Raw genomic sequence first — 27,352 nt, forward strand, 5'->3', positions numbered from 1 at the left:
TTAGGTATGTTAACCTACTGGTTTCGTTGATGTTGTGGGGAAAAGCCTCTATTGTTGCCATACTGTCTTTGCTGTTGCTGATAACTATGAGGATACTGATAATAAAAATTTTATCTCTTATTAAAGTTCTGGTGGTTGTCATTCCTCAACCGTCTATCACCTTTACTATTGAAATAGCGTGGCTGATCGTAATTGCTGTATGCTTGTTGGCCTTGGTTATGATGTGAAAAAGTTTTGTTTATGAAGGAATAGTCTTGATTGCTGAACTTCCAAAAGCTGTAACAGATCTCTAAATGCCGAAATATTTTCTTTCTGCCGTCCTGTTAAAAAAGATACTCTTAACGATCGTGGTAATTTAGAAATACATAATTGGATAAGTGCTGATTCACTGTATGGCTCACTTAAGTATTGATTTTGTTGGACCATGTGTTCAAAAAATTGCGTGACAGTGGGAAAATTTGAGTAGCTAATTAACTGGTCCTTGATTCCGCGCTGTGTCGTCTTCGACCAATACGCTGACAAAAAAGCATTCTGAAATTCTTCTACCGAATAACATTGTCTCGCGATCGGTCTCATACGAGTTGCCGGTTCGTCTTCCGAAAAACTGCAAATAAATTCAGGTTTGTGTGTTACAGGCCAAAGTGGTGGAAATGCAAAACTAAATTGTTGTATCCAATCCACAGGGTGAATCTGTGTACTGTCATTTTTAAATACCTTAAATTTCCTAACGGATAGAAAGTGCTTGTAATCAAAATTATCGTCTCTGAATGCCTGAGCAGGTTCAGGATTGTATGATAATCTGTTTGTCTGTGACTGTTCGGAATCTAAGTCGCGTTCTTTCTGTAAATTACTTAAATTATACTGGATGTGTGAGTGTGCGACATGTTCGGAATGTGCCGTATGCTGTGTCGTGTAAGAGACTGAAAATTTTTCATCTCCGTCACTTCTTACTGTAAAGATGACAATTTTCTGCGTAATGTATTACTGGACGAACCTATCTCACTGACTGACTGCTGTAAATTTTGGAATTCGGGTGTCTGATTAAACGAAACTGGTGACGTATCGTCTGATTTGGTGTCATTGTTACTTTCGATAACGTCAATACGACTGGCCAATTCATCATATTTTTCAGTCAGTGCTTTTACCTGATCGTCTTTTTTAGTGTCACAAGCATTAATTTGTTTTTGCATTTTACGTCTTCTTTAATGGCATGAGGATCTTGTATTAATTCGAATTGTTCAAGTCTGCTGGTCATTGTCTGAAAGTCTACTGCGTGTGTGTCTGTTTTTGTTTTAAGATCGGAGATTTCATCATGCTATTCGGTACTCAACTGTTTGATACTATTGATTTCGTCTGATACTGTAGTAATGTTGTTGTCTATGTATGTTTTTGCTTCCGAAAATAACTTACGCTTATCTTCCTGTCTCTGTGCAGTAATTGTTTCCATGACTTATTTCTTTATTTTATTCTGTTCCTGTATAAATTTACGGTAACGCGTTTCACTGTTCTGTAGGTGGTGATTAAAACGTTCGTCAATTAGGCTGTTCTGTTGTTCGAATTTCTTTTCCACTTTCGCATCCAGTGTGCGTCAAAATTCTGCTAACATTAATTTACACTCGTCGCGTAACTGTGTTGCGTTTTCTGAACATTGTTTAGCAACTGCACTACTTTCACCTCTAAGTAATTTTGTTGTGGCTGCATGTGTATTACATATTTCTTGTGCAACGAATCTAATTTCTTCACTACTATTCCTAGCACTATGCTTAATTTCCTCACGTAACCGTCTTTTAGTTTCGTTATATTGCTCGGCAACGGCTATAATCTGTTCAGTAAGCTGTGGCTATAATCTGTTCAGTAAGCTGTTCAGTAGAGGTGTCAAGTTTTTCATTAATCTGTTTGAGATTTTGATTAAGTTGTTTGCAATTGTTGTCTTGTTTTTCATTCGACTGTTTGAGATTTTCATTAAGTTGTTTGTTCGATTCATTAAGGTTGTCATGTTTTTCATTCAACTGTTTTCAATTTTCATTAAGTTGTTTGAAATGGTTGTCGAATTTTTCATTTTTTTCGTTGATTTGTAGTAATAATGACATAACTTGATCCAAGCCAAAATTAGCGACTCTACTTTCTGTGCTGTGGGATGGTGTATCTGAATGTGTCACGTTTTGTGTAACCATTTGGTCATTGTCTGATTCACGAAAACCTTTGTTAATTGGAAGTGCACTGTTAGTCACTACGTCGGAATCAAATAAATATGACGTACTTTGAGTACATTGTTCACCTTCGTTAGATACATTTGTCTGTTCAATGTGTAAATTTTGCATATCAGGTGTGTTAAACTGGGCAGCGTTCATAGTAATGGAACGTGCCGCGTCATCAATTGTCGTTAAATTAAGTGTGGACATGATTGAATTTGTTTGCTCATCATTTAGATTAGAATCATTACCGACGGTCGGCACGCACTGATTGCCTGTAACTGGAGGATTATCATTAAGACACTGAGTGTCGCTAGTATTATCAGTCAAATTATTCAAGTCGGCTTTCTGACTCATTACGGATCGCGATGTAGTGTTAGCAGTTTTCCGCAGCATTTTCACAAGTTAAATATAAGCACAAAATCAAACAAAGACAAAGCAAAAATGGAACAAATACAGTGACAATAAAGAGCAATAAATAGCCGATGATCTGTGAAAGAAAGAGTGACAAATTAGTAAATGCGTTGCGCCAGATGCAAACTACATTTAACAATAGTGTAAATAAGAGCAGATATACGACTACTTTTCAGAAATTCACAAAAATACGATCCTGACCGGTTGTCGACAAGTGTAACCTCCCCAAAAAATAATATATAATAATAGCATTCATTCACATTCAGCGTAACTATCCAACAGATATATTCCGTAACATACCAATAATAAAAATGTGACCAACCTCCTAATTAAATTGTGGCTCACCTATACTCACCTATAACCTTTCAATAATTGACTGTGAATTTAAACTGGTAGATTTTGGACGTCAGCAGTGCTGCGTCATGGCCCTGAAAGATCATACTGAATAAAGTGAAAATTCTTACCTCGATAAGGTCGCCAGATAACGCATATACGTATATCTGCTCCTATAATTTTTTTTTTTTTTTTTTTTTTTTTTTTAGCACAGCGCAGTGAAATGCTGGCCGATAGATTTGTCATGTATAAAAAGAAACAACTGATTTTTCTTTACAATAATGGGGATGACCACGGATTGGAGAAATTAGTAAATTCTTTAAATTGACATGAATGATTGTCAAAAGTTAATTTTTATAGGAAAGATTATTATTAAGAGATTTTTTAAAAGCATATACATGGGACTTGATATAACAATACTTCAAATGCTCGAGGCTGCTTTTACCTTATACTACAACTGTAACGTCCCCTTTGAAAAATTATACAAGACTGTGCTTAAACTAACACACGATTTTTTTTTTTTTTTTTTTTTTTAGCGCAACGCAATCTGACTTTCAGAAATCCCTACAAAGGAATGACCCTGACTAACATTAACCTGTACCTTTCACAAATCACTTAACTCACCAAAAATCTTCGTTACTCGAACTACTGCAATACAGCGAGCGCCACTACTGCCAGCTAAATAAAAGATTCAAACTACGGAAGTCACTAACTACTGATAGGGATAGTTAGCAAATGAAAGATTTTAATAGAGAACAAACAATCTATTTATCTTAATAGTCATAATATATAGCAGTTCATAATATCCAGTATAACAAATTTCTAAATTCCGCCATCTCTCTCCCCACATCCACCACTGCTGGCGGCTCACCTCCAACGGCGCAACGCTACGCGCTGTTCACATCCAGCTGCCGCTGCCCAACACTACAATGGCAGACAACAATGCAAACTAGCCACAGACTGCACACAGCACAGCCAGTGATATTCATACAGAGCGCTACGTGGCGTTACCAATAAGAAAACATAAACAGCCTACTTACACAACGTTCAGGCACCGCAATCGTTCCCCCACGACCGGCCGGGCCAACTTCATACACTCGACTGCTAGCAACTACTACTACAGCTGCTACACAGTTCCTACTGCTGACAACACTGCTCTGCGGTCTGAGATTCTCTTATAGCTTACATATCGCAGGCAGCGCGTGAGCAATCCATCGAAATTACATCTGCTCGAGTGCGCTAGCAATAAATTCCTTAATCATGGACCTCTTACAAGGTGAAAAATTGTTGATGGGACAGCTCGTAGATCTAGATTTAGTTCAGTGCTATGGTTAGTAAGCAGTAATTAAGCCGGAGATTTCTCTTTTATGTTTTGCTTGTTCTCTTCTATTCCATATTGTGTTGAAGCTACTCTATGTTGTTCTCATCCCGTTTCAGGTTTCTTTGACAGCCACCAACACACTGAAATTACTTATCTTGCTAAACAAAGACACTCTGATATCAAATTTCCTGGGAGATTGAAACTGTGGTTCGGACCGGCACTCGAACCTGACACTTTTCCCTTTCCTGGGCTAGTTCTCTGCCAGCTGAGCTATCCGAGCACGACAAATACCCGTTGTCACAGCTCTACTTCCGCTAGTACCTTGTCTCGTGCATTCCGAACTCAGTGAAGTTCACCCCATTTTTCGAGGACTGCCAGTCCGGTAACTTAGATAACAGAACTTCCGCAGCTATGGATGGCTATTGGCGTAGCATGGCTCAATATGTGATGATGATGATGGTTAGTTTGTGGGGCGCTCAACTGCGGGGTTATCAGCGCCCGTACAATTTCCCAACCTTTGCTCAGTCCAATTTCGCCACTTTCCTGGATGATGATGAAACGATGAGGACAACACAAACACCCAGTCATCTCGAGGCAGGTGAAAATCCCTGACCCCGCCGGGAATCGAACCCGGGACCCCGGCTCAATATGTCTGCAGGGGACTTCAAACTACTTGTTGAGTCCATGCCACGTCGAGTTTCCTCAAAATGCTGTGCAATAGGAGCTCACCTCTTTGTAATACAACCTCTTACATTTTCGCCTCATTGGAATTATGAGGACACGATTCGATCAGTTACAACATGCACAGAGGAATTTAAAGTCAGCTTCAATATGTTATTCCACGCCGTGAGACTTGCAGGATGACTGCCGGACAACGCTTTACAGTAGCGGTTACCAGCAGGACACCTCGACTGCTTCCGCCTCTGGTCTGACGCCCTCAGGACTTGCCTCTGCCGGTGTTCTGTTGTGTTTGTCTCGCCGTCTGTACTCGGCGCGCCGGTACCACCAACAGCGCACATGCCTTTCTCCCTCCAGCCACTTCCGCTGCTTGAACACTGGCAAAGCAAACTTTCACGCCACCCCTCCGGCGAGACATCGTGGCGTACCACTCCGCCAATTACTGTTCCCCGCTACGAGCACTGCAGCTAATTAGCTTGCCAAAACCTCGCGTGGAACACTGCCTGCGTCTCATATTCTGCACTGTTGCGGAATTATGACTCACTGCACAGTTTATTACTATGAAGGTGGCGGCTGTGTTGTCCTTTGTTCGGTGGCGGGCAACGAAAGTGGACGACCCAAGCCTAATTATATGGTGGTACTGGAAAAAAGCCGATATCATTGCAGCGTACCATCGCTATTATTGCCGACTTAACAATGCCAGAGTTACGAGAAGTGGCAGCTCAGTGAAGAGGACCTGCTATATAAAGAGGAATACGAATTGTGAATAGTTTGACTTAAGCTTGTTTGAGGACGTGCTGTCTGCTGAACCGTTTGAAACAACACCAGATAAAACCTTACCCTAGCAAGAAATTGATAAAGACCATTACTTAAAGGGAAAATGTTTTTATACTGCACATTTGTTCCCACTACCAGTATTTTTAGTTTTTCCATTCAGTAACTCCTCTATCAAGACAGCTCATCATAAATTCTGTTTCCGTCACACCATACATCTCAAGTCTTTCTGTTTACACTCACGAACGTGGTTTATATTACTTAGTGCATTTTACATTTAACAAATGCCAATTTGTCATCAACTTTTTCATTTGTTTCCTTGCATTTTTTAAAGTTGTATGTATAAGCATATTCTTCTTTCTGTCGTGTGTGTGTCAGGTGCTTCATTTTCGTGTATTACAATTTTCGTCATTTGTTTAAATTCCATTCTTGAAAATTTAAATCTGTCCGCAACTATTTTTCCGTCCCTGAGTACACGTGTTAATAGTAGTATTGCACTTCCGTATGTGCTTAACACACATCCTGCCATATAAGTGACTTCTGCACATTGTCTTGTGTTTCGTAATTATTGACACACATTAAAATTCCATGTGTAGCTATTTAGATGGGAAGATACCACTTATTCGTTTTTGCGTGCAAGTGTTAAACGTGCTATTGCGTGTTTCTAACGTGCAACGAGTCGTCCATTCTATTTTACCTCTGCGCGATATTTTCGTATTTGGAGGCTCTGGTTTCCGTAGAGGGGGTATGCTCACAAAATGACTTATCGACGTTTTCGAGAGAAACACATTTTTGATTTTGTAATATTAGATCTTTGTATCACAGGGACGTTGTGGCACCTGGATGCAGATACACAGCCCTACTCGCTATGCCTTCAAGCCCGGAATCTGACATTAGTGCCACTGACCATCTTGCCGTATAAAGTTTTCGCTTGAACGAGCACTCTTACGTTGATCGGTGATACGAAAAAACATTGTCCAGCTTCTTAATAGCTTGTTGGTCCACCTATGTAACGAAATACAGCAGCGATTCTGTGTGGAGTGGATTCGACAAATATTATGGGGTTTTTGAACGTTCAAATGGTTCAAATGGCTCTGAGCACTATGGGACTTAACATCTATGGTCATCAGTCCCCTAGAACTTAGAACTACTTAAACCTAACTAACCTAAGGACGTCACACAACACCCAGTCATCACGAGGCAGAGAAAATCCCTGACCCCGCCGGGAATCGAACCCGGGCACGGGAGGCGAGAACGCTACCGCACGACCACGAGCTGCGGACGGTTATTGAACGTTTGATCTATATACGAAACAGGTGATGATCATTTATTTTAAATAAGTAACATGGGCTCCCTCGTACAAATCTAGAATTATATGATATTACTTTTCTTATTATCTCTTTCGTAGCTTCGCTGTCTTATTTTAGATATGATGCTGGTCTCGGGTTCTATTTCTGAATGAAGAAGCATTAATTGCTGAAAGGGCTGAGTTATTCAGGTGGATTCCAATCATTATTCAACGAAACAAAGTTTCTAAAATTTGAAACAAATATATTCACTAATATTTGCTCACGCTGACCTATTAGCAAAATATATTTTGGCCTTCTGCAGTATTAAAAAAAACACGTTGGTTCCATTTAAAATAATTCCTTCGCCAGAACCTCCATTTCACGACTCCTTCCCGCCAAGACTGCACATCAGAAAGAACAGAAATATACTATGAAATCAAGTAGTATACAGCTTTGTAAGTAATAGTCACTGGCACACTTTTAAAATATATGAAATTTTGCACACTTGACCTTCAAGACAAGAGGATGATCACTACCTGGGTAAGAGTTCGAATCTGACTTGAAACATACAATGATCAGCCAGAACATAATGACAACTGATATACTATCGATATAAACCAGTGCAGGCCATAGAAGCGTCACCTGGCGAGGAATGACTGCTAGTCAGATACACGTACGATGCATGTAGTATCGGTGAGCGTGCTGTGTGTGTAGAATGGAGAAGGCGCGCGATCCATCTGAGTTTGACCGAGGGCAGATTGTGATAGCCCGGAGGTTTGGCCCGAGCGTATCGGAAAGTGCACGACTTGGCGGGTGTTCGAGGAGTGCTGTCGTGGGTGTCTTCAACACGTGGCGAAGCCAACGTGAAAGCACATCTAAATGCCGTGTGGTTGGACGTTGTAGGCTGCGCACACTTGTAAAACAGGACAGGTGGAGAACTGCGGCGGAACTAACATCAGACTTTAATGCTGGGCAAAGTGTGTCTAAGTACACAGTGCACTGAACACTCCTAACGATGAACCTCCGCAGTTGACGACCCATGCATGCACGGTATCGGCAACTACGACTGAAATGGGCACGTGACTATCGGCGCTGGATGTTGGCGCACTGTATGCATGGTCTGATGAATCCCAAGATAATCTTGCCGATGGGAGAGCGCGAATCCATCGTCTTCCTGGGGAACAGGTCCTTGACGCAAGCTGGCGGCGTCGCCATTATGGTCTGGGGATCATCCACGTGGGCATCCATGGGTCCAATGGTGCTCGTGCAAGGCACTATAATGGCCAAGGAGTCTTGTACAATGTTTGAAGACCATTTACACCCCTTCATGATAGTTATGCTTCCCGATGGCAGACGCATTTTTCAAAAAGACAATGCGCTATGTCACAAGGCCAAGACTTTGATGGAGTGGTTCAAAGAACACAGTAACGAGTTCCAATTGACGTGCTGGTCCCTCTGCTTACCAGATCGGAACTCAATCGAACACAGTTGGGATGTTCCCCGGAATTTAAGGGAGTTAGAGGACTTGTCTGTGCACATGTGGTGCCAACTCCCTCCAGCGAACTACCAAGGCCCCATTGCTTCCACGCCACGACGCACCACCGCTGTTATCCGTACCAAAGGTTCTGGCTATCACGTAGGTGGACATGTTGCTCGCACTGATCAATATATATTGTGTGTGTAACATATATGATGGAAAGATTGTGCCAGTAATTTCTAAACGTTTTCAATTTACTTCAAATTTGCAAACAATCTCCTAATGAACATTATACAAAGGAGAAACGTTGTTACCAAACATTTAGAGAATTGCTGACCAACTTCCATCAAAGTTCTTCGCCGATTTACATCTAATTTATACATTCAGATGAAAGAGTGATGAAAACTAATGAAAAATTAAATGCCTAACATGTAAGACGTCCGGATTTTACCGACCTTATTTGAGCTTCATCCATAACGACGGGATGGTACAGCATGAGATCCTCAGAAAATCATAATTATATCAACAAAAGGCAATTACTGTTGATCTTATGTAAATGAAACTAACAAAACATTCTCTACCAAAACATGGACTGGCATGAGAAAACAGGTTAAAGTGATATACATTTCGGAAACGAACCGAGCAGGTGGTTAATGATTCGTAAAACTCCCATTTAGCAAGAGAACAGAGAGCTCCAGCACAGAAAGGAATAAGGCCTGAACAATACACTATTCCCTTTAATTTAAATAAGGCCCGGGATCCTTGGTAAGTGGCTACAAACCATTAACAGGGCTAGGCTGTGACCCAGCAAGAAAAATAAAAATGTTAATTCACCTCTAGCGAGACAGTGATTGGCTGAAGCCATACTTGGCGACACAGACGCGACACTATGGGGAGGTCTCCATTATATAAAAGCTTTTTGAGAGCTAAAATCTCTCTCATCTCACGGCAGACCGCACAAGGGTGTCGAAATAAGCGACGGCGTTGAGAGCTTTGCTTTCTGTGAAGTGAGGACAATATGCTTCACATATCATGGCGACAGATAGCAAAGCGGTAGTTATTTATTCCTGCAGGAATTTTTCGCGGGCAAAGAAATTGTGCATGTCGCTCCAACCCACAGCGAGTGTGCAATAGCCTTTATTTCGACTAGGGAAACATTAACGTTCTACGGAATGCAGGAAAGTTGTGACAGTGAATTCAGTAAAACCCAAAGTAGGGAATTAGGGATTCATAGCCAGTACAGAGACAAAACTATTGCAGATGCTGCTTGGTAAAGTGCCATCGTGCAGTAGGCCACAGTAAATGTTGAGTCTCGATGTTGATGACTCCAGCTTGCTTACGCTTTGATCATTGAATATCAAAAGCTAGGATACTAACCTACTGCCACGTTGAGTACATGAGAGTTTTTATTCATTGGCTCAAAAAGTAGGATTATTCTCCACCAACTCAGGACATTGACCAGCTATAACAACGGAGATTTAAATGAGCTCATGAGGTTTTCTAATATTCATTCTTTCCTGTGATAAAGAAGTTTCATCTGTAGAGATAACGATTTCAATAATCGTCATTTCAATAGGTCCAAGAATTAAATATTTTCTTATTCATTATCAAAAGCAATTGAACATGATTGTTGTTAATCATTTGACCCCTGAAAGCAACAGTTAATAAATTATATGTAGAATAAAAAAGGGAATAGCTGTTTTGTCTTTCTAGAGTAGACTCCAAACATTCATGCATTCTAGTTATGTGACAGTATTTTTTCTAATGATATTTGTTACGACCCACATCTGATTTTAGCTGCCTTACAGGGCCAGGTTCACATTTATTTAGAATGTCTCTTTGTCACCCTGGGCTTGAGAAGAAAGTTCAGATGTTTTGTCCATTCGGGCGGTAAGTGATAGGCTAAGGTTGCACACGTTACTACACTCACTGTACAGATACAAATGTCGGACATACGAGAAAATGGCTACTCTGCTAGGATGCGAAGTTATAGCATTATAATATATGGAGGATTTGCTTTTGATGGGTACAAAACACATAAACCTCCCACACAATAAGCTGACGCAAATTGGAGCAAAAAGAAAAATGTAAATGTAAATGTGACTCATCAATGTAGTAAGTGTAGAAAGAACTATATACATGTATTTCTTATTTGCTGGCGCACCACATCGCTGAATAGGGTTGTGTTGAACTGTGACTCAACTCCAGTAACCAAAAGGCTATATAAAAGACGAGGAAAAGTGTTCAGATATTGAATATAGCACCGTGGATGATATTTTGGGGTAGAATGAAGTCTTATGATCAGATGTTAACGCGTTATCAGATTAGGAAAATTCGCGAAGAGCAACGCTTAGTGGAACGGTCAAGAATGATGGAAAATAATCTACATCTACATCTACATTTATACTCCGCAAACCACCCAACGGTGTGTGGCGGAGGGCACTTTACGTGCCACTGTCATTACCTCCCTTTCCTGTTACAGTCGCGTATAGTTCGCGGGAAGAACGACTGTTGGAAAGCCTCCGTGGGTGCTCGAATCTCTCTGATTTTACATTCGTGATCTCCTCGGGAGGTATAAGTAGGGGGAAGCAATATATTCGAGACCTCATCCAGAAACGCACCCTGTCGAAACCTGGCCAGCAAGCTACACCGCGATGCAGAGCGCCTCTTGCAGTCTGCCACTTGAGTTTGCTACACATCTCAGTAACGTTATCACGCTTACCATATAACCCTGTGACGAAACTCGCCGCTCTTCTTTGGATCTTCTCTATCTCCTCTGTCAACCCAACCTGGTACTGATCCCACACTGATGAGCAATACTCAAGTATAGGTCGAACGAGTGTTTTGTAAGCCACCTCCTTTGTTGATCGACGACATTTTATAAGGCCTCTCCCAATGAATCTCAATCTGGCACTCGTCTTACCAACAATTAATTTTATATGATCATTCCACTTCAAACCGTTCCGTACGCATACTCCCAGATATTTTACAGAAGTAACTGCTACCAGTGTCTGCTCTGCTATCATATAATCATACAATAAAGGTTCCTTCTTTCTATGTATTCGCAATACATTACATTTGTCTATGTTAAGGGTCAGTTGCCACTCCCTGCACCAAGTGCCTATCGGCTGCAGATCTTCCTGCATTACGCTGCAATTTTCTAATGCAATTTTCTAATCGATTAAGACAAAGAGAGATCATGGAAGATCTTGATAGGATCGAGTTAGACATGCAACAGTTATATCAGAGTGAACAACACGAGTCAGGAAAGGTAGAAATACCGAATGAGACCGATAATGCAACACATGATGTTCAACATGTTCCAAAGAAATGCCATGAAAACGGCGTTGCTAATGAATCAGACGCCGAGTCTGTAGATAGTGATTTACAGTATATTAAACGAAACGTAATTAGTAAGGCTTGCAATTGCATGAAAGAACAAGTGTTAGTGTTCCTAGACTATGTTCGGAAGTGAACGAAACTGTTCACGAAAAACGAGGTAGGGAACGGTTGCAACAGATGGCGACTAGGGAAAATAGTGTAGATGAAAACGCCAAAATATTTGGAATGTTACAGCGTTTATTACAACAATCTCAGGAATCAGACAAGCGTACAGAAGGGCACATAACACAAGGGCAAAAAGAATTAGAAGGGCGCATAACACTGAGGCTGAAAGAAACTAACAAGGAAATACAAAAAACGCATTATAATACTCAAGGCCAATTAGACAAAATGCGAACCGAAGCTAAGGAAGCGCAAATCACGCTTCAAACGCTCGTTACAGGGCACAAACAGTTGAGAACAGACATTAACAGTGTCCAAAGAGACATGGTTACGTTCCGTGAAGATACGCAACAAAGTGTCAAAAAGGTTAAACAACAGGTCGAAACTTTTGCCATCAAATCGACGACGAAGGCGAAATACGTTATTGCTGAGACGACGTCTCACAAAAGAACGACAAAAGCAGCATTAAAGAAATTCGATGCACGTATTTTAAAAATACAAAAGAGAAACGAACACCAATCTCAACGGCTGAGACCGGAAGTTTTACGTTCGATCGAAAGTCATGGTGACGTAGAAAGCGTTAGTGAGGAGTCGCAGACGACGACAGAATCCACTTTAGTTTCGGTAGATACTACTGTGAATACTGCAAAATCAGCTGTTGCCGATAATACGACAGAAAGCGTACCAGAAATTACGAGTGACGTAAGACGGAAGGGCACATGTGGACGCCAGTCTGAAACCGCAAACCGCGAACGGGAAATTAGTCCAAACCAGCGTATGCCAGAAATTAACGTTAACCGTAGGGAACAGGTTGGATTGCGACCACTTGTTCTACAAAGAATAACAGGTCAATCTGGAATACAAGAGCGTGGTTCGTAGCAAGATTCAGTTCGTCAAGCACAAAGCGTGACATACGCTGATCAAACCATAGGGACACGTTTAGCAGCGCCACAACCTGTATTACGAGCAGGGCCGGCCTTAGCCATCCAGGTGCCCCGGGCGAGTCGTCCAGTTGGCGCCCTTTATTGTACAAATAGCGAACCTGGCAGTGCTTTGCAACACGGTATTTGACTGTTTTCTAGAAATCGTCTTAAGTGGTTAATGGCGTCATCTTATGATCATAACATGGTTTTTTCCATCGTAAATTTGAGTATTTTATTTTTTTAAATGGAAATGAAATCCAAATAATCTGAAAGCCCGCTAAGACGCTCCATGTGAGTCTTGTGTAGCCTGTGACGTCAGTCCAGCATGCTGCTGTCGCTGCCGTAACAGTCAGTATAGCAGTGATATATTCTTTGGGCATTCACGTTTTGGGAAATTGTCTAAAAATATTGCGTAGTACTGCACTGTACATCTACAAAAACTCCGACTCTTACTGACAATTACTGACATGCGGGTGCAAATCGTAGCGCTGCCAACATATGCAGTCTAACAAACATTGTGTGGCGCTGTATTATTTCAGTACGTTAGGGGAGAATTCTCTATGAATGAAGTGCACGCATTGCATGATCTATTAATTAATGTACATGAGTCATTAAGTCACAAATATTCGATATAAATACATTCGTATTAATTAAATCATAATGTAATGTGTATTTCACAGTCTGTATTTTCTTTTATTTGGAGCGACCGGTAGTTTCTGTTGTGAACGAGAGATGGTGCGGCTGCATGGGCTCTTCCTTGTTGCAGTTCTTGAAACAAATAAGAGAGGCGCTTTGGTAGAGCCCGTGCTAGCCCGCGTCAAACATGGATGGTTGCAGACAATACGAAGATTGCATTCAGCATGATTTCTCTTCTGCTACCCCGAATTCATCGCGCATTCGTGAGATTAGTGACGTATGTTGAATGAGACTGAATAATATTTTAGTTTCGCGAAATGGGTGATTGTAAATTATAATTTTTTTTTTTACATGCGTTTAGTACGTTGCGCCCCTTGGGCCCCGGCGCCCTGGGCGACCGCCCGGGTCGCCCCACCCTAAAGCCGGCGCTGATTACGAGTACCGACGGGTTACAGTATGGAGTCTAACGAGCCAGAATTGCTTACACGTCGAGATACAGAGCCGGTAGCGGCCGTTATGCACGCATACTGCGCAATGAGACCTGCAAGTGTGTCTACGGCACAAATGTCACAGAATGAACCGAACTGACGCAAACCAAGGACAGAATGCCAGTCTTCAAAACTCATCAGATACATCTCAGAGAGAAGCGAGAGGTTTTGATGATAACCACTTTCTTACAGTGCCGAAATACCAGCACTATAAGGAAGATGCAAATATTGTGATTTGTTGACTAATTACAGTAGGAATACCGACACATTGGCCATTGAAACATAAGTTAGATTTTATTTGCGCACATATGGAGGGAGGTGTTGCTGAAACTATGCAGAAGATAGCAGAAACTTGCGATTCGTATGATTCGTTTAGAGCTGCCTTCATAGCAAGATATTGGTCTCCTGAGATTCAGATGAGAATAACATATGGACTATTACAAAAGGTCTCACGAGAAAATTTGAGTGAGAAAACTGCAGTCAGATTCTTTGAGAATATGGCTAAAAGGAACCAATACTTAGGTAACCCATATAGTGACGGAGAATTTGTAGATACGCTGTTTAGGTTTTTATGTTGGTAACGCCACGTAGCGCTCTGTATGAAAATCACTGACTGTGCTGTGAGCAGTCTGTGGCTGGTTTGCATTGTTGGAATATTCTAGTGTTGGGCAGTTAGATGTGAACAGCTCGTAGCGTTGCGCAGTTGGAGGTGAGACGCCAGCAGTGGTGGAAGTGGGGAGAGAGATGGAGTTTTGAGAGCGGATGATCTGGACGTGTGTCCACCAGAAAGATTAAATTTGTAAAACTGGATGTCATGAACTGAGCCGGCCGTGGTGGCCGAGCGGTTCTAGGCGCTACAGTCTGGAACCGCGCCACTGCTACGGTCGCAGGTTCGAATCCTAGCTCGGGCATGGATGTGTGTGATGTCCTTAAGTTAGTTAGGTTTAAGTAGTTCTAAGTTCTAGGGGACTAATGACCACAGAAGTTAAGTCCCATAGTGCTCAGAGCCATTTGAACCATGTCATGAACTAATATATATATTATGACTTTTGAATACTATTAAGGTAGATACATTGTATGTTCTCTATCAAAATCTTTCATTTGCTAAGTATGCCTATCAGTAATTAGTGCCTTCAGTAGTTAGAATCTTTTATTTAGCTGGCAGTAGTGGCGCCCGCTGTATTGAAGTAGTTCGAGTAACGAAGATTTTTATGAGGTAACTGATTCATGAAAGGTATAGGTTAATGTTAGTCAGGGCCATTCTTTTGTAGGGATTATTGAAAGTCAGATTGCGTTGCGCTAAAAATACTGTGTGTCAGTTTACTGTTGATCAGAATAAATAAAGAGCGAAATGTCTGAGTACGTTCATTTCTGCTCAGCTGTTTGAAAATCAAATAACGTAAGGGGGTTATCAGCACAGTAATTCATTAATTTTTCTAAGGGGACGTTTCAAATTGATTGAGATGTGCAAACCGAAACTGCCAATGAAGTATCAACAAGCCTTGATAGGACAGGGGGGCGACAGTGTAGAAACTTTCAAAGGTGTTTTGAGACAAGTAGAATTCATGTATGAAAACGACACTCAAAGACGTCGCGATTCAGGTCAGAATAATTCTGAAAGAGCACGTAACGATGATAGGCCAGTATTGGAATTGAATTTAGGACGAAATGGGAATAATTACGGAAATGGGAGTAGTGGAAACAGTGTAATGGATATGATTTTAATAGTCGTTAGAACAGGCAGAATTTAGACGAAAACAGGAATAGAAACTGGAAAACAAGGGATAACCAACAGACTGACTTTAATCAGCGATCTCCAGGTCCATGAAGGGAAAGCCGATGGGGAGGTGATGCGAGAACGCAGCCACAGGCAAGTACTTCGGGTAATTACCGGAGAAACGAACCACAGAAGGAGGTTGAGTTACCACCACCAAATCCTGGGAAGCGCGAGGATTGACTGACGTTAGGTATTGCAGGAGTTCAAGCAGATATCACACTTTCTGCAGAAAGGGATGACAAGGCGTCCGCAGAAATAAATAGGTTAAGGTGTGACGTACAAGAGTCGGAATTGGGAACAAGAACGACAGAAAGATCATCAAAGGTATCGGCACAGATACTACGAATAGGGAGGAAGTCAAAACTAAAGTTTTGGGTGGGGATGAACTCCCAGCATTAAAAGATGAACTCCCAGCATTACCTAGTAATGAACAACTTGATTATGACGAAGCATTAATGTATATGGTGCAGACGTTTCATTCTGCACAGACGAAAAATGATTTTCAGCAGGATAATACATATCCTGCTCTAAACTGTGACGCTACGATTGATCAAGACTGTAGCATTAACTGACAAAATACAGTTAACACAGGTCATAGAAAAAAGAAGGAAGCACGGATAAGTACACCTGTTCCAAAGTTCTACACGCTACAGGATCTACTAAAATCCTTCCACAAAACTTTGTAAGAAAAGCATGAAGAGTCTGAGGCATTGTGGATTGCGGGAATCGCACAAAATCGGAAGAACAAGTTGATAACGGAGAGGAAGGTGACAGGGAAAACACCCATCGGGATTGGAAACCGAACGAGATTATAAAGTATGGGAACAGTCTGATAAGTCAGATGCAAATGTACACTTTTTTGGCACATACGAGGATATAGTGTAACGTCCCCTTAGAAAAATTTATGAATGGCTGTGCTGATAAACCCCTACGTTATTTGATTTTCAAACAGCTGAGCAGAACTGAACGTACTCAGACATTTCGCTCTTTACTTATTCTGATCAACACTAAACTGACACACAATATTATTAGCGCAACGCAATCTGACTTTCAAAAACCCCTACAAAAGAATGGCCCTGACTAACAATAACCTATACCTTTCATGAATCAGTTACCTCACAAAAATCTTCGTTACTCGAACTACTGCAATACAGCTAGCGCCACTACTGCCAGCTAAATAAAAGATTCAAATTACTGAAGGGACTAACTACTGATAGGCATAGTTAGCAAATGAAAGATTTTGATAGAGAGCAAGCAATGTATTTACCTTAATAGTGTTCAAAAGTCATAATATATATATATATATATATATATAAGTCCATGATATCCAATATTACAAATTTACTCTTTCTGATGGACACACGTCCAGATCGTCCGCTCTCAAAATTCCGCCATCTCTCTCCCCACATCCACCACTGCTGGCGGCTCACCTCCAACTGCGCAACGCTACGCGCTGTTAACAGCCTACTGCCCAACACTACAATAGCATATACTCCAACAATGCAAACCAATCACAGCCTTCACACAACACAGTCAGTGATTTTCATATAGAGCGCTACATGGCGTTACCAACATAAAAATCTGAACAGCCTACTTACAATAGTACGGCAGTATTACCGCGACTATGTAATCATCACACCAGACACAGAAAACAGCGTCGTAATAAATGACAACACAGCTGAAAAACTAAATCTGCAACTCTCAGTAGCAGGTAACAAATATGGTAACGAGTTGAATCAGGGTGCGAGTACAGACCCACTTAACGTAGAATCTGACGACTCCCCAGAATCTAAGTGTGAAGTACTGCCATACTTAAAGAATACTTGCCAGGCTCTAAAATCACACGATTACACAGATGTGTGACGAGGAGACAAACTTAAAGGAAGTAGAAAGTCGTGAAAATGAGGATTTAAAACGTAGATAGCTTACTTTAGAAGCTGATCTACAAGCAGAGAGCCTAAGGTTGGACAATTTAAAAAAGGGAAGTACTTCTCCCTAAAATCTCGATGAAGACCAAATTGGTATACATTACATAAGAGGAGTTCCTTTTTAACACTACATAACAACAGCGTTTTCAAACATTTCAAACAAACAGAACAAAGACCCAGAAGTGTTAAGGGTCGAACATAAGTGGAAAGACAAGAACTCGGTTGAAATTCGTCAGCATTATTCTGTTCTACAGACGAGATCCAAGTACAAGTTTACGGACAGTATGTGTTCCTGATGAACTCGTGAACAAGTATATATGGTACACTCACTTAAGTAATGGGCACTTTGGGGCGAAGAAATGTTTTATGAAACTTAAAGAGACCACACGTTTCCCCCAGTTGGAAAGACGTATTCGGCAAGTACTCAAAAAAATGCAAGGATTACCAACCTGCCAAACACGTTACTTTTCAGAATAGACCACCATTGTCACACATAATACCGGAAATGCTAAAACATCTTGCAGCAATAGATTTGATGGGACTGTTAAAAAGGATAAGGAATGGGAACAAGTTTATCTTTGTAGTTTTAGAGTTAACATGAAAGTATGTCACTTTGACGCCTTTAAAACGAGCAACTGGTGTTATGATCAGTAAGGCACTACAACGGAATTTCCTCAAGCCGGAAGGACAGGTAGAAAGGTTAATTTCAGATAATGGGCCCCAATATAGATCTAACCCTTGGTTGGCGACTTGAAAAAGACATAAACTTAAAATCATCTTCCTATTCAGGTACAAACCAAACGCCAATTGTGCAGAACGAACGATGAAGGATATTGGAACATGGTGTCATCTGTACCGTAGTTCATGACATACCACATGGGCTGACAAATAACGTCAGTTACAGACTATTATTAACGAAATGCCGCACAGTACGACATGATTACCACCAGTCACAGTGCTCAAAAATAAATAACCACTGGATAGGGTAAGCGAAGTAGTACAGTCCCCCTCCCCCATCCAGAAGACCCTCACATCAGCAGATAATAAAACTAGCACTCAAAAGCACTGAATGAGCAGCTCAAAAAAGGAAGCTCATAGCAGACAAAGGTGCGTCCACATGGGTATTAACTGGGGAACAGTCAGTTCTTGTTACAACTCACTTATTATCTAATGAAGGAAAACAGGTTTGCTATAAATTTTATTCAGTTTATAAGGGACCCATGTTACTTAGTAAAGTGGTTCCTGCAAAAGCGGTAGAATTAGTGAACCCAAGAACCGGAAAAAAATATAGGTCTACATCACGTCAGCCACCTTAAGGCTTATAATGAGTGATAATTATTGCAGTGTTCATATGGCAATTAGCCATGAAAAATAAAATATAAATAGATCACGGATGATACAGCAAAAGGATGTAGACATGCTTCACGTAGCAGCAGATCTCAAGAGGCACACAGGACGAGCTACAAACATGTAAATATTCAAATATAGGTATAATAATACTAATCATTTAAATCATCAAAGTAGGTGAAAAATAAAAGAAAACTAATTGCATGATGTATTAATTAACTAACCTGCACATCATCAATTCATGGTCACTCAAGAAGTATAGGAACCTTTATAAAATGAAGTGTCTTAATGCGTCAGAGAGATATTATAATTTCACCTGTAAAGTACTGAAAGAAAACTATTTAAGCGTTCATTTTTTATTATTCATGTAAATGTTCAAATGCAAAGCTCATAGTAAATTTAGATAAAGAAACATGTAAGTAGTAACATTAAGCAAAAGTCATTGTAAAGAAATGAAACAAAGAAGATACATAACACAAGGGTAACTACAACCATCTGGGGAAGAAAGCCGAGCTGACGACAGAGACAGGAAGTCTATAGGTAGCTACAGTCGGAGTGTGAGGGTTTATGAGATTGCACAATATGGCATTAGCGATAACCCGAAGATAGAAGTAAGGAATTTATTGTCTCATACTTCACAATAGTGCCAAGACCAAGCCAGGTGTCTTTTGAAGAATATTGTCCCACACCTCATCCCAATAGTAAGTGGACAGGAAAACCCAGTAGCAGCGATGGACACAAAGGCTGCACATCGGTGAGGAAGGCCAAGCAAACCCATTAGCAGCGATGCACAATAGCAAACCATCTGTAACAGCTCATTAGTACGACTGCCTGGAAAAATAAACTCAGAATATTTCTCCCAATATACCAGATAGAGAAGCTGATAACTGAAAACAGATATACCACTTTCTACATTGTCTATTCAGACTTGACCATATCTCATAAGAACATTACTGGTAGTCCTTCAGAATAACTTTTGCTGAATAACATATCCTACTCCTATACCCGAGAAGTTCCAAGAAACAAGAAATGAAGACACAGAAAGTAACAAAGATAAGAAATGATCCCAAAATGAGGGCACAAGACAGCAAGATTCCTTTATAAAACTTATACCTTAAACCAGTATGACATTTGGCAAAACCAACAGAAAGCAACATTCAACAAAAGCATGGCAGTTATTTCATTGTAACTATCAAACCAATCAAAGGTGGTCAATCTATAAACCAGAGTATGCATAATGGTGACATCAAAATGCAGCAACCATTGAGGGGCTACACACATCAACCTCGCTGGCAACGACACCAATAAAGTACTATGCCACTTATGTTGTCACATCATGCCATTGCCTTGGACGAGCAGCTTGTCGTCAAAACAATGCAACATGGAACAGACCATGTAATGAAATTTATGGTTGAACACTCAGAACTGTAAATGTCTATAATCTTAATTATCTTGCAGAGTCTACAACTGACTAGCAGCATCAACCACCACTGATAGACAGCAGGATTGGGAACCAAATCCAAGCCAAATTTTAAAGTGTAAAATGTGTTAAGAAAGAAAGTGATGCATGTGACAAATTCATTGTAATATTTTTAAAGAGTACACAAGGAAATCACTTCAGCAAGGAGTTAAGATGCCTGTAAATATTCAGTCACACCTGTAGCACTGAGAATTTGTACTTTGTGTTTCTTTTCTATTCTGTAAGTCCATTTGTAAATGTTAAAGTTCATTCGTAAGTATACCATGTTGTGTATTTCAAGTGAAATTAGTAACTGCTCATTCCATCTAAATATGTTAACGAGAATTTGTGTATTGTAGATGTTTTAGAAACATATGTTTTTAAAGACAAATAATGTCAATGAATATTAAGTTTTTGTTAATGTGTATGGAAATATGCATAAATATTAACTATTTTAAATACATAATGTCCACTTAAGTACATAAAGGTCTGCTTTTGATGACGATTTTCATTTGTGATGAAGCATTAAGTGTTGAGAGTAGATATAACAGAAATGAACACTTACTTAACTTAACTCATCTCTCACAATCATCAGCATCATGAATGTTTGAGAATTGTGGAATACCTGAAGTTATTGTAAAGAGAGAATCTAAAGGGTGGGTGAACCATTTCAATAGAATTTAACCACAAGTACTAGAGAAAAGTTTTGTTAGATTAGTCAAATAACTATCTATAAAGGACTGTATAGCCACATAATAATCATTTAATTAGAATATGCCTTGTAAATCAATACATTTCAAATTAAAATATAATGTTAAAATTACATCATCAAGCATAAGCTAGATGAGTAGCTCAACAATGATTAAATTATTTGAGTTTATAACTTTGCACTGGAATGAGCAATGCCTCGACCATTGATCACAGCAGCACAATATTAATTCAGAAGGGACAGCATGTGTAAGGCATCCGGATTTTACGGACCTTACAAGAGCTTGATCCATAACGACAGGATGATACAGTATGAGGTCCTCAGAAAATAATATCAACAAAAGGCAATTGCAGTTAATCTCATGTACTAAAAACTAACAAAACCACCTCTACAAGTATATGGACTGGCATGAACAAACAAGTTAAAGTGAAATGCATTTTGGAGATGAACTGAGCAGGTGATAAATGATATTGTAGAACTCCCATTTAGCAAGAGAATGGCGAGCTTCAGTGCAGAAAGGGATAAGGCCGGAACAATACATTATTGGTTTTAATGTAAATAAGGCTGGGACCGAGGGTAAGTGGCTGCACGTCATTAACAGGGCTAGGCTGCGACCCAGCAAGACAAATAAAAATGTGTAATCACCTCTAGTGAGACGGAGATTGGCTGAAGCCATACTTGGCGATCCAGATGCGACACGGTGGGGAGATCCCCATTATATAAAAGGATTTTGAGACCTAAAATTTCTATCTCTGTCTCCCATCTCGCAGCAGACAGCAGAAGTGTGTGGAAATAAGCGAGGGCGCTGAGAGTTTTGCTTTCTGCGAAGTGAGGACGATACGCTTCAAGTATCGTGGCGACAGATAGCAAAGTGGTAATTGATTATTCCTGTAGGAATTTTTTGTGGGCAAAGAAATTGTGCATGTTGATCCAACCCACAGCGAGTGTGCAATAGGGAAAACTAGGGAAAAATTGACATTCTACGGAATGCAGGAAAGTTGTGACTCAGTGAATTCAGTCAAGGCCAGAATTAGCGTTTGATATTCAGCACGGATACAATATCGTTGCAGATACCACTTGGTAAAGTACCATCATGCATTAGGTCACAGTAAATGTCGAGTATAGGTGTTAGTGACTCCAACTTCCTTACACTTTGACCAATGAATATCAAAAGCTAAGATACTAATCTACCCTCACAATGAGTACATGAGAATTTTTTTGTCGGTTCAAAAAATAAATTTATTCTCCACCAACTCACTGCATTGACCAGCTATGAAAACGAAGATTTAAGTGAGCTGCTGAGGATTTTTAATAATCATTCTTTCCTGTGATACAAATTTTTCATTTGTAGCAATAACGATTCTAATAATCGTCATGTCAATATGTCCCAGAATTAAATATTTTGTAATAGATTATCAAAAATAATTGAACATGAATGTTGTTTATCACTTGAGCCCTGAAAGTAACAATTGATAAATTATATGTAGAATAAAAAATGGTGTAGCTCTTTTATCTTTCTAGAATAGATCCCAAACTACACTGTTATTAATTGATGCATTCTACTTAGGCGACAGCAGCATTTCTAATGATTTTTGTTATGATCCACACCTGATATTTGCTACCTTACAGGGCCAGGGTCATATTTATTTAGAATGTCTCTTTGTCACCATGGGCTTGACAAGACAGTTCAGATGTTTCGTGCATCTACGCAGTAAGTGGTAAGCTAAGTTTGCACGCATTAGTACACTCACTGTGCAGTTACAAAGGTCGGACGTACGGCAAACGAACGAAATACATTGTGGTAAACTGATTAATTCATAGGCGAGTATAAAATACAGCGTCAAAACCCGCCTTTGAGATAGTACCATCAGACGTGAATGGATGCGAGAGTAAAGTTTGACAGAAACATGACTGCAAAAGCTTATTTATTGATTACTAGCGCTTATTATATATGCAATGAAACAAGGCTGGCTGTGAAGAACCTATAACTGAGTGTAACAGAGACCACCATTATCACGGGGTATGCCGCAGGTGTGAAGACATATTCATTCCTCGTATTCCGTAAGAGAACAAGCATTTTAAATATGCCCTTCGATTTCAAGCGATTGCAGTTTCCCATCCGACTTGCACAGAGCCAATGACTTTCTGTGGCTACCATTAAACACCTGTGCAAGGCTGGGCAGTGCAGCTAATAGATAATGAAACGAACTGACAGAAATTTAAATGAAATGGTTCTACATTAATTTAAGTACATAAAATATAATGAAGAGAATCGCTGCAAATACTGTTCATACGTTTTATGATGATGTAGCCTAAGACCCAAAGTGATTTTGATCAACATGATATTGGCCTTGTGGACCTACGAACTTGTAGTGAGAACTGTGAAGCGCAAAATAACCCTATAGATTAGATATCCATAAAACTTCCCGGCCTCTATTAATGTCCGGCACGCTCTGCTACTCCAGGAAGGTCGGCGTCTATGAGGTTGGAACTTCAGTACTGCTAACACGGTCGCCGAGACGAAACGCAATCTTATATCCCACGTTAGATGCATACACCCACCTTCTCTCAGAGTGAATAGACTGTCCCTTCCCACAAGATGTACAATTGCAGTTAACGAGATGAAAAGAGCCTTGTATAGTGAACGATCTAATGGAGTGCCGTCACGTTGCTTTCGAAATATCTACATCTACACTCCTGGAAATTGAAATAAGAACACCGTGAATTCATTGTCCCAGGAAGGGGAAACTTTATTGACACATTCCTGGGGTCAGATACATCACATGATCACACTGACAGAACCACAGTCACATAGACACAGGCAACAGAGCATGCACAATGTCGGCACTAGTACAGTTATATCCACCTTTCGCAGCAATGCAGGCTGCTATTCTCCCATGGAGACGATCGTAGAGATGCTGGATGTAGTCCTGTGGAACGGCTTGCCATGCCATTTCCACCTGGCGCCTCAGTTGGACCAGCGTTCGTGCTGGACGTGCAGACCGCGTGAGACGACGCTTCATCCAGTCCTAAACATGCTCAATGGGGGACAGATCCGGAGATCTTGCTGGCCAGGGTAGTTGACTTACACCTTCTACAGCACGTTGGGTGGCACGGGATACATGCGGACGTGCATTGTCCTGTTGGAACAGCAAGTTCCCTTGCCGGTCTAGGAATGGTAGAACGATGGGTTCGATGACGGTTTGGATGTACCGTGCACTATTCAGTGTCCCCTCGACGATCACCAGTGGTGTACGGCCAGTGTAGGAGATGGCTCCCCACACCATGATGCCGGGTGTTGGCCCTGTGTGCCTCGGTCGTATGCAGTCCTGATTGTGGCGCTCACCTGCACGGCGCCAAACGCATACGACCATCATTGGCACCAAGGCAGAAGCGACTCTCATCGCTGAAGACGACACGTCTCCATTCGTCCCTCCATTCACGCCTGTCGCGACACCACTGGAGGCGGGCTGCACGATGTTGGGGCCTGAGCGGAAGACGGCCTAACGGTGTGCGGGACCGTAGCCCAGCTTCATGGAGACGGTTGTGAATGGTCCTCGCCGATACCCCAGGAGCAACAGTGTCCCTAATTTGCTGAGAAGTGGCGGTGCGGTCCCCTACGGCACTGCGTAGGATCCTACGGTCTTGGCGTGCATCCGTGCGTCGCTGCGGTCCGGTCCCAGGTCGACGGGCACGTGCACCTTCCGCCGACCACTGGCGACAACATCGATGTACTGTGGAGACCTCACGCCCCACGTGTTGAGCAATTCGGCGGTACGTCCACCCGGCCTCCCGCATGCCCACTATACGCCCTCGCTCAAAGTCCGTCAACTGCACATACGGTTCACGTCCACGCTGTCGCGGCATGCTACCAGTGTTAAAGACTGCGATGGAGCTCCGTATGCCACGGCAAACTGGCTGACACTGACGGCGGCGGTGCACAAATGCTGCGCAGCTAGCGCCATTCGACGGCCAACACCGCGGTTCCTGGTGTGTCCGCTGTGCCGTGCGTGTGATCATTGCTTGTACAGCCCTCTCGCAGTGTCCGGAGCAAGTATGGTGGGTCTGACACACCGGTGTCAATGTGTTCTTTTTTCCATTTCCAGGAGTGTACAATACGTACTCCGCAAACTACAGTGCGATCGTATGTACTCAAGTGTAGTCACACACTTCACTGGAAACAATTTACTTAGCTTATCACAGCTTGGATTCCACAGTAAGAATACTATTTATAGATTCTCTCATGAAATAGTAGAAGCCTTAAATAATAGTATATCGCCAGTTGGCATTTTCTGTGATCTTTTCAAGACGTTTGATAGTGTATATCACGACACTCCTTTAGAAAAACTCACGTTGTGTGGAACTGATGGCTTTACACACGGCTGGTTTGAATTATGCTCAACATACAGAATGCAAAACGTTGTGGTGAATAATTCAGACAATGTCGGAAACGTAGAACATCTTAGTGACTGGAGAAAAAATAAAATCACAAAGGGATTCCCACTGACCTCAACTTTCGTCTAACTCCTATTCCTTATATATGTGGCTGACCTTCCACTACTTTTTTTTTTTGATCATCAGTCTTCTGGCTGATATGATGCGGCTCGCCGCGAATTCCTCTCCTGTGCCAACCTCTTCATCTCAGAACAGCACTTGCAACCTACGTCCTCAATTATTTGCTGAATGTATTCCATCCTCTGTCTTCCTCAACAGCTTTTACCCTCTACAGCTTCATCTAGTACCATGAAAGTATTTCCCTGATGTCGTAACAGAAGTCCTATCTAACTCTCCCTTCTCATTTCGGTGTTTTTCACCTATTCTTTTCCTCTGCGATTCTCTGCAGAACCTCCTCATTCCTTACCCTATCGATCCACCTAATTTTCTACATTCGTCAGTGGCACTACATCTCAAATGCTTCGATTCTCTTCTGTTTCAGTTTTTCCATAGCTCATATTATACTGCCATACACTGCTGTGCTCCAAACGTACCATTTTTGCCAGTGGCAGTCTACTTTTATTGTCCTCCTTGCTCCGTCCATTATTGGTTATTTTGCTGCCTTAACGTTATCTACTTCTTGACCATCAATCCTGATGTTAAGTTGCTCACTGTTCTCGTTTCTGCTACTTCTCATTATGTTCGTCTTTCTTCGGTTTATTCTCAGTCCATATTCTGTACTCATTAGACTGTACATACCATTCAGCATATCGGTCAGTTCTTCTTCACTTTCACTGAGGATAGCAATGTCGTCAGCGAATCGTATCATTGATATCCTTTCACCTTGAATTGTAACACTACTCCTGAAACATTTTCAATTACAGGCCACATGTCATGTCGATACACGTATGTGTCTTTAATGCAGTGGTTCCCATTGCCTTCTGTATACTCATGCCGTTGATCATCGCTGATTCTTCCGCCTTTAGGAGTAGTTTCTAACCCTAAAGACAAGAAAGGGTCCTGAACTTCCGTCCTGTCCTCCGCCCTCTCTGACAGGGCCGTTGGCAGAATGAGGGTGCCTTCTTATGCTGGAAGTCTCTCTACGCCAATGCTGATTATTAATCAGAATTTAAGAGGTGGCAGGTTTCGAACTAGTAATCAAAGACGCTATGCCCAGACCAAGTGTCATTTTACAAAAAAAAAAAAAAAAAACGTACTTTGTGCAGACAATACAAGTGCTATAATAGAGCCCATCAGAGATAAAGCTACAGGTGAGTTGGTAAGCGATATTTTCCAAAGAATTATTAAGTGTTCCTCTGAAAATGAACTCATACATACGTATGTATTCACATGTACGTCAGTAATACTTTTCATCATGGTCAGTTTTATTGTTTTAAGCTGTAGACAATCTGCTCGTTGTATTTGTGTTTTTTCCCATTTTCTGTTGCAGATCTGAAGATAGTCGCTGCTGACCGAAACCGGTAATACGAGAACGTACAAGTTGGTGAGCACAGACGTGAAATAAAAGAAATTCATTCCGCATTTTCGCATCACTGGTCCGTTAGCGACCGTGTCGCAGCTTGTGAGAAGAGACATCTCTATAGCACCGTCTGGTAGTACGGAGCGGAAATGGGTGACTTGCAGTGACCGAGTCGTTAGTGCAGCTTCA

The sequence above is a fragment of the Schistocerca cancellata genome, chromosome 9 (genome assembly GCF_023864275.1).
Source record: "Schistocerca cancellata isolate TAMUIC-IGC-003103 chromosome 9, iqSchCanc2.1, whole genome shotgun sequence".
In the NCBI taxonomy this organism is placed as follows: Eukaryota; Metazoa; Arthropoda; class Insecta; order Orthoptera; family Acrididae; genus Schistocerca; species Schistocerca cancellata.